Here is a 15382-nt window from a genome sequence, read left to right as displayed (position 1 = left end):
CCAGGCGTCTTACTGGATCCGGAAAGTTTTGCTAGCAGTACCTCTGTGCGTCAGTAGGTGGTGTCGTGCGGCTCCGTGTCCGTCGCTGGCGTCGTATGCACAGAGATGACTTCACAGAGACTACTTAGGCGCCTGTGGCCTGCTGTCACAATATGTCGGTGGCGGATCCCCACGACGTCTGTCTCTACTGCCTGAAGCACGACCACGACTCCCAGTCCTGTTCGGACTGTCGGGCCATGCCCCGAAGGCCTTGAGGGAGCGGCGCCGGAAGTTGCCCATTCTTGAGAACCCTCGCGGGGCCACCATCATGGCTCCTTGGGCTCCAAGTCTTAACCCTCGGATTCGGGTAAGAGACAACACAAAAAAAAGTCAAAGAAGCGTTGCTCCCCAACGTCTCCCCGCCGGTCCCCGGATGCGGATAAGGGGGCGGGTTATGCCCCTGCGGCTCCTTCAGAGCCTACCCGCCTTACCTGCGTCTGTCGGCGACTCCCGCACAGGTGTAAGAGTTTCTTGCTACCATGGTTGCATGCCTGTTTAGGCCCCGGGCTCCCGCCGATGCACCCTTGGGCCCCGGCGTTGCAGGATGCTGCGCCGCTGGTTCCTACCACGGCGCCACGAGGTCCCATGCTGCCGGCTGTGTTCCCAGACAAGCCCACACAGCGGACCATTACCCAGCTTGTATCACTGTATACCTAGGCTGTTGAAAAAGTGTATTTGAATGGTCGTTTCTTACAGCTTATGGAAACCTTTTACAAAATTATTCACCTTGTACAATCACTTTTTGGTTCCAATTTTCACTTGGGGACACTATGGACAAAGTTTTGCGCTTTTTGCTTAAAGAAGTGTATACTATTCGCTGTGTTTTTTGTAAAATATTATATTGAGCAAACTGTGTAGAAAGTACATTTTGCCCTCTGACATTACCAGGTCCTTTACATGCTTAAATCATTTTCCTATTATCCATTGGAACCACTGTCTTCCCATATATAACTAGTACCCTGGTTCCGTTGTGAGTAGGGTTCCCCTATCTTTTGCTGTGACTCATTCCATCTGAAGCGCACACAACAGTCCCGGGTGGATGACCAACTCTTTGCAGGCTACTTGGGCGCCAAAAAAGATTGGGCCGTGCACAAACGAACCATCTCTCGGTGGGTCGTTCTGTGCATAAAAGCATGTTACTCGTTGGCCAAGAAGGAGCCTCCCATGGGGCTGCGTGCCCATTCTACCAGTGTAAGAATTGGCTTTTGTAGTTTGGTTTGCCCTGTTCCCATCATGCACTGGGACAGGAACAGACTAATTTGCAAACAGCCAGGTTCTGAAACTGGGATGGTGCAGTGAGCTAAAAAACGGTGTTGGATCTAGCCCTGATCTCTTGACTGGGTGAGAGCTTTCTGCTTAATTCAGAGACTCTGTCCCTCACCACCCCTTGTTGTAAATACATTCTACCAGGGCAACGGCAGCCACTACTGCCTCGGGATGCAGTCTTCCCTTGCAGGACGTTTGACAGGAAGCCACATGAGCTTCGCTGCACAGGTTTACCAAGCATTACTGCCTTGACAGTCAAGTCCGGAGAGATGGCTTCTTTGGCTGTTCTGTTCTCTGTGACTTTCTGGTGTAATCTTGTTCGCAGACCCACCACCGGGGTTGGTATTGCTTGGGTATCTTTTCTAAGATAAGGAATCTATCACTGAAGTGTCTCTTTCAGATGCACAAGTTACTGCTTGTGTAACGATATATATGTAAGAGACATTAGTTAGTGATGGATTCCTTACCACCAACCCATCCTCCCCGTTCTGCGAAGAGATTTCAAGAGTTAAGGTCATCCCTTGTAGGGCCCTAGTTTCATGCCACCAGTGGTCAGTTTCTTGCATGGCTCTGCGTTCCTGGCGCGGAAAGTCGTGTACAGAACTGACGTCAGCGCGCACTCATATCTTTAACTCAAACCTGTTGACAGCATGTCAGTAAGAAGCACCTTCTCTCAGGCGTGGGTAGTAAGTCCCCATTGGACAGGCTCAGTGGCGTTCCATTGTTAACCACTGATGTCTCAGTGCCTCCTGTACTCCATCTGGATAACCAAGTAACTTCTATTGTACACTTGAGTTTCCAAGACAAGCTGGCGAAGCTTTGCTGTTGGATTAACTTAGACAGTACATTACCTGGTCATTGTACACAATTGACACAGTAGTGTCCAGTCAGTGCTACATATAAGGCGCTTTTTAGGTCCCGCCTGAGCCAATGCGCTTGCGCATTGCTCCGGCGAGACTTATGTAGGGGCTCCAGGAAATGCTCCCAGAGGGCTTTGGAATGCGCATTATGGCCAGTGCATGTACGCTGGGCGCGCGCTCACATTTGACAGCCTGCCACCACACTGAGAACAGAAAAGCGCTTTCATGGCTATCACTCCCCTGTCCCTCCCACTTTCTCCTGCGCGCGCACCATTTGGTTGCCACACACCACACCTCCTGGTCCCCCTCTCACAACAACGCTCTCAGCTCCTCGCTTGTTTTTTCACTTTCAGCACGGCGCACAGCCAATGCTTGTTGCAGTGTTGTAAAGCGCTCACATTCGCGCTATATAAGACCATCGTAACATTAATTTATTTTTATTCAAGCACAGGGACCTTACATACATTTTTTTTTCATCTGTTGGTTTAGGCACGGGGCGATTAAGCAATTTGCTCAGAATCACAGGTTCAGTGCCGCCGGGACTCGAACCTGGTTCCCCAGTCAGCTGTCTCTCGATTGTATACTCTGGGTGCCCATTCTGGGTGCAGATTTAGAAGTCATGCGGCACTGTACAAGAACAAGTAGCACAGGTTCGCTCACACAATCTCTTCATCCATATGTACATGAAATAAGGGATGCAGGCGGATACGCTGCTATCGGATTACATCTGGATGTGTAATACCAAAGTGCAGCACTGATAACAGATCAGATGCTCTTTATCTGAGATATGCACTCTCGTGTACAGTGGCGAGTATACAGGCACACATAGACATGTCACTGGTAATTGTCCGTACTCTGCTTTGCTCTAGTAGCCCTAACAGAACCGATGTGTTGTACAGCAGAGTGCTTCTATTAAGAACACTGGTGTGCAGACACAGCACTCTAAGTAACCATAGCACATCTCACTGTGCACATAAGTAAAGCCTCTATGTCACATCCTGTGGGGCGCACCATTTGGCAGCCTGCGGCAAAGCACTTTGATCCCTATTACTCCCCCCCTATCACTTCCCCCTATCACTCCCTCCTGCTCACAAAGCCGGCAGCGCTTCATCTGATGGCCGCGGTCGCTGCTTTGATGTTTTGGCTTTTTTTTGCAGTGTTGTAAAGCGCTCACATTCACGCTATATAAGAACATCGTAACATTAATTTATTTTTATTCAAGCACAGGGACCTTACATACATTTTTTTTAATTTGTTGGTTTAGGCACGGGGCGATTAAGCAATTTCTCAGAATCACAGGTTCAGTGCTGCCAGGACTCGAACCTGGCTCCGCAGTCAGCTGTCTCTCGATTGTATACTCTGTGTCGCTGATTTGATGTTTTGGCTTTTTTTGCAGTGTTGTAAAGCGCTCACATTCACGCTATATAAGACCATTGTAACATTAATGTGTTTTTATTCAAGCACAGGGACCTTACATACAATCCCACTCAGTGCCACATAATTACACGCCACATAATTACACTGCACTCAATGCAACATAAACTCCATATACCACTCAGTGCCACATAAATACACACCACATAATTACACTGCACTCAATGCAACATACACTCCAAATACCACTCCGTGCCACATAATTACCCTCCACATAATTACACTGCACTCAATGCAACATACATTCCAAATACCACTCAGTGCCACATAATTACACGCCACATAATTAAACAGCACTCAATGCAACATACACTTTACAATCCCACTCAGTGCCACATAATTACACGCCACATAATTACACTGCACTCAATGCAACATACACTCCAAACAATACCACTCAGTGCCACATAATTACACGCCACACATTTATACTCTACTGAATACAACATATACTCCACACAATACCTCTCAGTGCCACATAATTATATGCTACATAATTGCAGTGCGCTCAACGCAACATACACTCCATATACCACTCAGTGCCACATAATTACACACCACATATTTACACTGCACTCAATGCAACATACACTCCAAATACCACTCCGTGCCACAAAATTACACTCCACATAATTACACTGCACTCAATGCAACATACATTCCAAATACCACTCAGTGCCACATAATTACACGCCACATAATTGCACTGCACTCAATGCCACATACACTCCACATACCACTCAGTGCCACATAAATACATGCCTCATAATTACACTGCACTCAATGCAACATACACTCCAAAGCCCACCCAGTGCCACATAATTACACAGCACTCAATGCAACATACACTCCAAAGCCCACTCAGTGCCACATAATTACACGCCACATAATTACACTGCACTCAATGCAACATACACTCCAAATACCACTCAGTGCCAAATAATTACACACCACATAATTACACTGCACTCAATACAACATACACTCCAAACAATCCACTCAGTGCCACATAATTACGCGCCACACAATTACACTCTACTGAATACAACATACACTCCTCATAATACCACTCAGTGCCACATATTTACACGCCACACAATTACACTCTACTGAATACAAAATAACCTCCCCAAAATACCACTCAGTGCCACATAATTAAATGCAACATAATTACACTGCGCTCAATGCAACATACACTCCAAATAATACCACTCAGTGCCACATAATTACACTCCACACAATTACACTCTACTGAATACCACATAACCTCCCCATAATACCACTCAGTGCCACATAATTAAATGCAACATAATTACACTGCACTCAATGCAACATACACTCCAAATACCACTCAGTGCCAGATATTTACACACCACATAATTACACTCTACTGAATGCAACACACTCCACACAATACCACTCAGTGCCACATAATTATATGCTACATAATTACAATGCACTCAATGCAACATACACTCCAAACAATACCACTCAGTGCCATATAATTATATGCTACATAATTACACTGAACTCAATTCAACATACACTCCAAATACCACTCAGTGCCACATAATTAAACACCACAAAATTACACTCTACTGAATACATCATACACTCCATATTACAACTCAGTGCCACATAATTACACACAACATAATTACACTCTTCTCAATGCAACGTAAATACACTCCACATAATACCACTCAGTGCCATATAATTACACACCTCATACTTACACTCTACTCAATGCAACATAAATACACTTTATCTATCTGTCTATCTATCGCCCTCACTCTTTCTGTCTATCGCACTCACTCTATCTATCTCCATCACTCTGTGTATCTATCGCCCTCCCTCTATCTATCTATCGCCCTAACTCTTATCTATCGCACTTACTCTTTATCTATCGCATCACTCAACATCACTATAGGCTACCACTGCATCACTGAACGCCACAGCATCACTCGTCGCCACCACAGCATCACTCAGCGCCACCACAGCATCAATCTGTGCAACCATTCAACAACAACTGGTTCAAATATGTTCTCTCAATGTTTCAAGCTTTATTAAAAATGGCACAAAAAGATGTTAATATTTCACTTCTGTTCTTGGATTTTCATCACAATAAAATACAATGAAAATAATCTTCACAAAAGTAATTTACAAACGCTATTGCCGTTATAAATTACAATAACTTTTATTTAAGTATTAATTATTAAAAAAATTAAAAGCCATTTTTATTTGTAATATCAATACATCTTAGTCACGTAAATACAACAAATATTGCATTACAAATGCTATAGGTGTCACATTTGCGAAAGTTAAAACTATTGGCATTGTAAATGACAAAGCTATTAATTTCGCTATTTTCAAAACCAACACATAAATAAAAAAATGGTTATTTACAATACCAATAGCTCAAATGTTCCTAATGCGAGACCTATTGCATTGCAAATGCTTGTTCTGTGTGGTGCAGAAACACTGATGCAGCATTTCCATATCCAAATTAACTGATATCTTGTGTACGAGAAATTCTAAGATGCAATAATACCATGGTGTTCCAGTGGTCCATGATCAGCGATGAGCTAAGAAATGGGTGCGGAGTTACTGCAGGAATCCATGTTTCTGCATTATATTCCTCTAATAATTCTCCATTTTCTGCTAGTGTTTCACCAGAGCTTTTACCAACTATTAGCTCGTTAAATGTTGGTGAAAAAGACACCAGGAGTGCAATTGTAATAGTGTAGTTATAATCCTGATACGGAGGGGTTAGCTCCCAAGTTGTAATTATGACCTAGGTTTGTTTTTTTACAAATAGGAAAAAAAGGACAGTTAAAAAGAAGCCCATTGCATTAAAAAAGTACAAGAACCTTCAGAGGGCAAGGTATGACCCCACAAATGGACTCAAGTGTCTAGACACTGGCCTTTGTTCCGTAAGTTATTTAGCCTCTTTTTAACAATGGTAGTCTACAGTCGAACTGACAAGTTTGCTAAACACATTGAATGCTCATCTCTTTGAACTAAGACTGGTTGAAGATTTTTACTGCAAACTTTTTCCCCTCAATCCCAGACAATACAGCAAAAGTATCAGACAATCTTGTCTTCCCTTTACTTTAATCTCTCTGCAGATATGAATTCAAAAATATAAATGCTATATTATGCGTATTTGTATTTCATGCATAACACCTGGGAGGGTATTCTAGCACCTCACTGAACTCTAGCTGGGGTCTTTTGGAAAAGTCAGGTTTTCAGTTTGCTGTGAAATTCAAGGACTGAGCTGGCGAGTGTGATGGGAATGGAGTTGACCCAGAGTTTCTGAGCCAGGTGCAAGAAAGCACACCCACCAACTCTGCCTCTTGGGATGCGGTGGACGGGGGTAAGTAGGAGGTCAGTTGAGCTGAGGTTTCTGCTTGGGGTGTGGAAGCTGATGTGGTTATTTAGGTAAGCAGGGCCTACACTGCAAGGCTTTGAATGTGTCTGTGGGGAAATTGAAGAGTGTACATTTGTGATCTGGGAGCCAATAGAGGTTTCTGAGAAATGTGGACATGTGGGTGTGGTATGGGTGTTTGTGAGTGTTTGGCTGCTATGTTTGAATGACTTGAAGTCTCTTGGTGAGATGAATGATTATGCTGCCGTACAATGCATTCCTGTAGTTTAGTTTGTTGATGATCAGGACTTTGGTACTGGATCTTCAGGTGTTGAATGGTAGCCGTATGGAAATATGTTAAGGAGCTTGAGGGTGTGGAAGCAGGAGGAGGCAACTTTATTAACCTGGCTGGTCATTTGCAGTGGATTATTCACAACTATCCCTCGGTTCTGGGCTTAGTTAGAAGGGTTGTGTGTTGGTTCTAGTTGGATTGCCACCAGGCCATCTGTGGTCCAGAGCAAGTTGTCTTTTCCAAAAATACCACCTCTGCTTTGTCAGAGTTGAGCTTCAGACAGTTGGTCTTTATCTAGTTGCAGACTTCGGACATGCAGGTGGCCAACTTCATCCCAGTGTTGATTCTTTGGAGAGGATGATTTGGGTGAGTGGTGTCATGTAGACATTGAACAAGGTAGAGGTTGAGTGAGGATCTCTTGGAGACTGCAGATCAGTTTGGCAGATGTGTACTGGTTCTGGATGACTGACTGACTGGGTGCACCCGGTGAGTAAGGTTCATGTATTGGAGAGCAGGTTCATATATGCCCATTTAATAGAGCCGCTGTGTAGGAAGGCACCCCTTCTTTGCATGTTTACCCCCCCCCCCCCCATTTTTGCCTGACATCTGATCTTACCCGTCATGTTCCCTGGGTCCTTGCCACTCACACTCCCAGGGCCTGTGTTCTTTCGCAAAATTGTGCCTTTGTATCCAGATTTGACCCATCCCTAGCCACAGGCAAGCCCCTTGTAAAAGGCACCATGAGTACCAAGGGTGCTGTGACCAAGGAAGGCCTCTGAGGGCTGCGGCACCAATTGTGCCACCCTTGGAGGCCCTGCGCCTTAACCCACACACTCTGCCACAACAGGCAGTGTGTTTTGGTGCAGAGAAAAGTGAAGAGTCAACATGGCACTCACCCTTGCGTGCCATACCTGCAATCCACTGCCTAAGGCATAGTTAGTCTGCCCTCTAGCAGGGTGCACTAGTCCTAAGGGGAGGGAACAGAGGCATGAGCCCTGTACCACTACATTGTCGAAGTCCATTCATAGACACTGTAAGTTTAGTAAAACCATAAAGAATATATGGTCTGGGAGTTGGTCACTATGAACTGCTCCATAATCGCACTACTAACAACTGGGAAGTTTGGTAGCAAACTTCTCAGCACATTAAATCCACACTGATGCCAGTGTGGGATTTAATGTAACACACACTCAGAGAGCATCTTAGAGATGCCCCCTGAAAATAGACCAGCACTGGTGTGGTTACTGAATGTCTGCCCACCATTGCACCACTGGACAGGTTTCTGGACCCCATAGGTAGGTCTCTGGGTCCAGAAACAAATCCCATCCTGGGCAGAGGTGTCATGCCTCCTCCCCCAGGATGGGCTGTGCCCACGAAAGGGGAAGTTTAAAAGACCTGCTGCCTTTGGACACTGTCCCTGCCTTTTACTGCCCCCAGCAACTGGCTTCCACTGGCTCTGACCCCCACTTGGGTGGGAGACTTGGTGGGAAATTCAAGTCCGGAAGAGAGGAATGCCCACCGTTGCCAACCCCACCCCTCTGGTGAGAAAAGCGGGTGAAGCACACATCTCAGTTTCCTCCATCTTGAAGATGAAGTTTCAGGAAGGGCTTAATGGGGCTCCCAAGTAGATGAAGCGCGTGGTGAAGGTGGTTTCTGTTAAGTTGATAGGTTAGCAGGTCATGATGGTATCTGGGGTGTCCTTCTTGTCAAATTGGAGGTTGGCAAGGGTGTAGAAGTTTGGTTGGGCAGTAAAGTTGTAGTATAAAGTGCTTATTTTATCGCTGAAGTAGTTAAAGAGCAGAGATCTTGTAATGGGTGCTGGTTGTGGACCTTGCGGCATAGTGGTGAAGTCTTTCGCTATGTCAAAGGTTTTTTTGGTGCCAAGACAGGGGTGGGTTGCAATCTAGGAGATGCTCAGAAGAAGCATCAGGCGGCACAAGAAAATGCACATTCAGTGCAAGTGGGAGAGACTCTGGTGCATTACTTAGAAGGTTGACTCGTCACCCTTAGTCATGGCGCTGGGCACAGATGGGGTTGCTTTTGGCACACCCACTGCACATGTCCACGCTGAGACCACCATTAAGAAGGTCTGGGAGAGGGGAGGGGATATTGGTGGTGGCAGCCAGAGCGTGTTCTGGATCAGAGCTGCTGGTGGTAGGGACGGAGGGTTGATTGGTAGGTTCTTCTGATATATATGTTGCGCGTCTGTCTCCATCTACTTGCATGTAATGGTGCTTGGATAGTCATAGTTCTTTTATGTACCACCTGGCTTGTGATGGCAATGGTCTTTAGCAGGGCCAGGGTGTTCTGCAGGAGGTGAACAAGGCGTTGAAGCTGGTGATTGACCAGCAGAGGTAGTTTAGGGGCAGTGGCTGGCGAGTTTAGAGCTCTGAGGTCTAGGTCTTCTTGGGAATCTTGTTCCATTTGCGTTGAGCCATTTTGGTGGGTGCTGTTCCACATTGGTGGGACAGGTACAGGTTGAAGCACAAGAGGGGGTGGTCAATCCAGGTGAGGGATGTGCGCTGTGATGTCAGAAAACTTGGAAAAGATAGGGCAGAGCAGATGTCCGGTGGTGTGGGTGGGGTCCTGCGCTCATTGGGTCAGACATAGAGTGTTGAAGTCTTCCAAAAGGTAGTTGGTGTTTGGGTCAGTGAGTTGGAACTTGAGGTCAATGAGGAGGATGCTGTGATTGAGCACTAGTTAGACAAATACATCCATGATGGTGTTGCCAAAGTTAGGTCTTGTCCAGCGGGGGTGAAGGATTCTGTTAAGTAGGGCTTAAAGTTCGGGTGTTCCAGGAGATTGCTGGAGTTTGCAGCAGTGATGGAGCCTGGATGTTTTCTTTGTAGTTGATGGCTAGCCCTTATTTGGATTTGCAGGTTCGATCCTGTCTTGCAGTCTTCAAGCCAGGGAGATAGCCAGTCTGTTGGCAGGGGCCAAAGTCAAGTTGGGAAAGGTTTCGGTCAGGGAGAGAATGTCCAGGGAGAGGCCATGCAGGATGTCCCATACTTTAATTGCATGTCTGACAAGAGAGTGGGTGTTGAGGAGAAGACATTTCTTGGTGAGGTGGGTGTTGTGCAGGGTTCAGTTGTGCGCATGAGGTAAGGACAGGGGTGGGTTGCAATCTAGGAGATGCTCAGAAGAAGCATCAGGCGGCACAAGAAAATGCACATTCAGTGCAAGTGGGAGAGACTCTGGTGCATTACTTAGAAGGTCAACTCGTCACCCTTAGTCATGGCGCTGGGCACAGATGGGGTTGCTTTTGGCACACCCACTGCACATGTCCACGCTGAGACCACCATTAAGAAGGTCTGGGAGAGGGGAGGGGATATTGGTGGTGGCAGCCAGGGCTTGGCAGGAGCGGACAGCACAGGAGATGGGAAGCAGCTGGCGAGAAGGAGTAGGTGAGTGGACGCACTGTGGAAAAAAAGGTAACAATGGAGCAAAAAAGGCGTCAAAAGAGTGGCAGAATAAAAAAGGAGGCAAGGGGGGAAAAAGCAACAAAGGGTAGAAAAAGGCAACAAAGGGGAGAAAGTCGGCAGAGGAGAAAAAAGCGGCAAAAGGAGGCAACCTGCAAGAATGGGGAGCAGGACAAAGAGTGCAAAAGTGAGCAGAGAGAGAGTGCTTCAAAGGGGTTAGAGAAAAGGTGCACAACGAAACGAAAAGGTACAGAAAAGAGGCAAGAGGAAACAAGCACAAAGAAGCAGAACGGTGTAGAGAAAAAGCAAAGGAAACACAGATGCACATGGTGCAGAAAAGGCAAACAGGCAAAAGAGCAAAAGAGGCAATAAAGGACAACTGGGACCTAAGTCCGAAGCAGCAGGGTCTGAAAGGGCTTGGCCTGGTCACAGGTGGTTGAAAATCAGAAAAACTAAACAAATCCAGTCACCCACACAACCCAGAAATAACATGGATCCCACCCAAGGCATAAAGGATGGATCAGGATACCGAGGGACTGGTTGCTGAAAGCATCAAAGTTTGAGACAACTGTGCTGCATATGTGTGGGGCCATAAGGGACACATCCCCTATGGCATAATTTACTGGGCACTCTGACCCCTCTGGGAATGATGAAAGGCGGCACTGCAGACACTCGGGCTACTGTTTTGGAGTTCAACTGTCCTAGCAAATGATTACCTCTAAAGGCCTGTAATAAAAAAAACACTACATTCCATGTAGTGTTTTTCCATTTTGGACAATCAATGAATGCAAGGCCATTGGAGAACGTGGGTGGGGTGGAGCGCACAGGCAAGATCAATCGAGGGAAGAAAGTGTACTATCAAAATTCCTGCTAGATACATGGAAGCAACATCTCATCCTGTGCTTTTGGACCTAAAGGAAGGCTCTGGAGGACACATGTATGAAGATTGAGGTGAGTTACCACTTGCCCCACGTTTTTGGCATGATTGTAGCTTTCTCTGCTTTATTTCCCCCAACTGACCTTACTAAAGGTGTGTTTTTTCTCACACTTTATATCAAAAGAACCTCTTCTTCTGTTTGGAAGTTCCCATTTTTAGCGCATTCCACGCATACAGAAACATGTTTTAAACACTAAGGGGCCCATTAGGATCTCGGGCGGATCGCCAATGCCCGCATGGCGGTGGCGATCCGCCCGAGATCCGTCCCTGCCCGCCACCCATTTCCCCCGCCATATTACTATGGCGGGGGGACCGCGGCGGACGGAAAGACCGTCCGCCGCTTTTCCGCCCGGTCAACAAGTCTAATCGGCAGAAAAGAGTTTAATATGGTGGCGGTGTCTGTTAGACACCGCCAGCCATATTATCATGGGGATGGAAACATGCCTTTCCATGGAGGAAAGGCATGCAGGAATTGATTGTGGGGGCCCGTTAGGGGCTCCCAGGGACTCTAGGGGGTGGGTGGGTGCACATGGGGGGTACCTATGATACACCCTGCAGTTCCATGCACAACATGGCAGGCATCACACGGTGCCTGTCATGTTGTGCATGGAAGTGCACGACATGCCTTCCTGGCATTGTGGCGGGCGGTGCTTAGTGCACCGCCCACCACAATGTCAGGTGTGCAGGATGCGCCTGCCACTGTGACGGGCGCATCCTAAAACCCCCGCCCTTATGGTGGTCGGTCCCATTTCCCGATAGGATGGCGGGTGGACTAAGTCCGCCCACCCTCCTAATGACCCCCTAAATGTGAGAAAATAATGCATGAAACTAAAACTTCCTATGAATATTTATTTTTAATAGATTCAAGAAAGCCATGCAATTGTATTTTATTATTTTAAGTGTATAACACTTTGCTACCTCAAGGAACATACATAGGTTGGGTGTATGAGACATTCTCAAGAAGCAACTCATAGCATTTTGCGTTGCCTAGTGTTGGGACAGGAATATCTCTTACGTCATATATAGGCATGTTCCCCTGGCCTCCGTGCCCAACTGTGTATCTAGTATCATGATTTATTTTGGGCCTAGGCCCTGCTCCTATTACCTGGAAGAGTGAATCATGAATGCCCACCTAATAGACCGATAACTTCTGTCCCTCTGTTGTGCATGCCTCTGGTATGGCCTGGAACAAGATGGAGGATGAGGGCAGCTTCCCCAGACAGTGGAAGTGTAATGCCTGCATGTTTGTTGATAGGGTGTGACAATTCAGAGGGTGAATTGAGGTGGATGGAGAAAATGGCTATTTTTAGAAACGAAGGGGCCGATTGTGGAAGGCCTGTCACCAGCAGCTATGCAGTGGTGGTTCTTCCACAATCGGACTGTGATTTTCCCCCGCCACATTACGATGGCGGAGGGAATTGCGCTTGGACCGTGGCGGGCGCAAAGACCATCTACCACGGAACTGCCACATGCAATCGTTGCGATTGCCTGGCGGAGCGGTCTGCATCAATGAAATGGTGGCGGTGCCTAGCAGGCACCGTCCGCCAGATCACAAGGTTGTTTCCAACCAGCCTTTCCGTGACTGGTAAACTGCCATTGAAAGGCTGGTGGAGATTGGGTTTGGGGGCCTGTTGCTGGCCCCCCTTGTGTTTGGGGGACGTGTGGGTGCACTGGGGGGGTACCCATGGTACCCCCTACATTTCACTGCACCAAGTGGCAGGTACTGTGTGTGCCTGCAACGTAGTGCAGTGAAATCCCAAACATGCCATTTTAACTTTGCGGTGGGAGCTGCTGTCAGCAGCACCCGCCGCAATGTTAAAATGCAAAATGCGACCACCATGGTGGCGGTCGCATCCTAATTTGGCGTGCGGGACCGCCGCATGTATTGCGAACGGTCCCGGTTCCCACCACGATCCGTCCGCCATCGTAATCAACCCCTAAATACTGTTCTTTGGTTGACAGTAGGGGTGGGACTACAGTTTCTGTTGTGCAAGATGAGGAACTTTCTAGCTGAGGTCTTGCCCCTTTGCCTGTCCCTGATTACTCTTCAGAGAGGCCGGCGACAGCCAGCTGTAGAAACATCACATTTCATTGTGCCCATGTTGTGGAGGCTCCAGTTAAAAGACATCCCCACCTCTACCTGCTGTGAGAAGCATAGTTCTACACAAAAGCTTCGTCTGGAGCGCAGCCATAGAAAGGGCACTTAAAAAAAGGAACAACCCTAAATTGGTCTGAAGATTGAAGCAATGGATCTACAGCCCTGGTCTATTAAAGTGGCGCTCAACCCACCCCACTTTGTTCCAGTCAACCATGGCCAAATGAGGCAGTTCTTTGTAGAAGACTGCTGTGTGGCCAGTGCTGCTGAGATGATCGACAACCAGTCACCCAGAGGTGATGGTAAAGCACCTCAAGTCTGCACTTTCTGCTGGAGCAGCCATGGGTTTCCCTAGGCCTAGAGGACTGTATAGAGAAGGAAAGAGTCTACCTGGCCCTGCAGAATCAGAGACTATCCATGAGGAAAAGCTCAGCATGCCCCCTGGGTGGAGTGATGACCAGAGAGAACTGACCGCCTGATAGTAAAGCCAAGAGTGACCGAGTCTACAGTGGGTCCCCTGGTGTTTCAGAAGCTTTTTTGTGGTAAATCCATAAACGCAAAAGCCCAGTCCCGGCTGTAAATGACTTGATAATTGTATCTACTTAGATGTGGCTACAAATACCGTGGCAATTGCATCTACCTGGGCAAAGCTGCAACTGCCTTTGTGAATGTGGTTTTCTGACAAAATATTGTATAAAAAAATACTGTGGAGGGGCGTGGCCAAGGTGGCAACCTAGGTGGTTGCATTTACCCGAGGCTCCCCGCTCCGCACTCCCTACCCCGGCCCCAGCTGCGAACGCGCACCCCAATCCCGCAGCAAACCGTGTGAGGGGGCTGCGCGCACCCAAGGGCGTCAATTTTGGGGGGACTCCAGGGCCGATTGAACGCCCGAGCGGGCTAGACGCGGTCGGCGGCTGCAAATGGCTGCTGCCTAGGCAGGGGCGCAGCAGAGGAGTCCCGGGCCCTGAGAGGGGGCATGCAAGCACTGTAAACGGCGGATCCAATTGGCGGGGCTCGGCGGCATCAAGATCTGGCAGCGACGGCGGCAGTGGCCGCAGCGTAGGCCGGAGGTGGCACAGAGCTCGTCTGTCGGAGGCACAGGGCCCGGCCGCCTGGGTCTTGAAAATCTAGGCCCCGCCATGGGGCCTGTGAGACCGGGCCTGGCTGGCGATATCGGAGATCTCGGCAAGTGCTGGTGGCAGGCCTGGACAAAAGGGGCCCTGGAGGACGATATCGGGGTGCCTGAGCCCACCCAGCCTTCCTGCGACTGAAGAGGTGAGGGGTGCCCTGTGGGAGCTGCCGGGTGCGGGGGCCTGACCTCCTGTGGCTGCGGTGCTGGGAGGCGATCGCCGTGGGATCAGCGGCCCAACCTCGCTGCAGATGGGCGGAGTGTAGAGACTCCGGGGGCGGCTCCCGTTCTTACTATCGGTTGTAGAGGACCCCCCCGGCGGACTGGTTAATCGGAGGTCTTCCCTCCCTGTGGGGTTGGCCCGGGCCTTGTGGGACTCCCCGGTGTGGGAGTGCTGGCGCCCTAGCCCGGGTGAAGCGGATTATACGGGGTCGGCGGCCCTGAGGGGGTGAGCGTTGGGAACCTGTCTGCCTTGCCTGGGGCGCCCTCGCTGGGGGCCCGTATTTGTGTAGGGGCATCTCCATAGCGCCACTTGGCGCCGCAT

The sequence above is a fragment of the Lissotriton vulgaris genome, chromosome 2_1 (assembly GCF_964263255.1).
Source record: "Lissotriton vulgaris chromosome 2_1, aLisVul1.2, whole genome shotgun sequence".
Lineage (NCBI taxonomy): Eukaryota > Metazoa > Chordata > Amphibia > Caudata > Salamandridae > Lissotriton > Lissotriton vulgaris.
Note: the sequence above shows the minus strand (reverse complement) of the source record.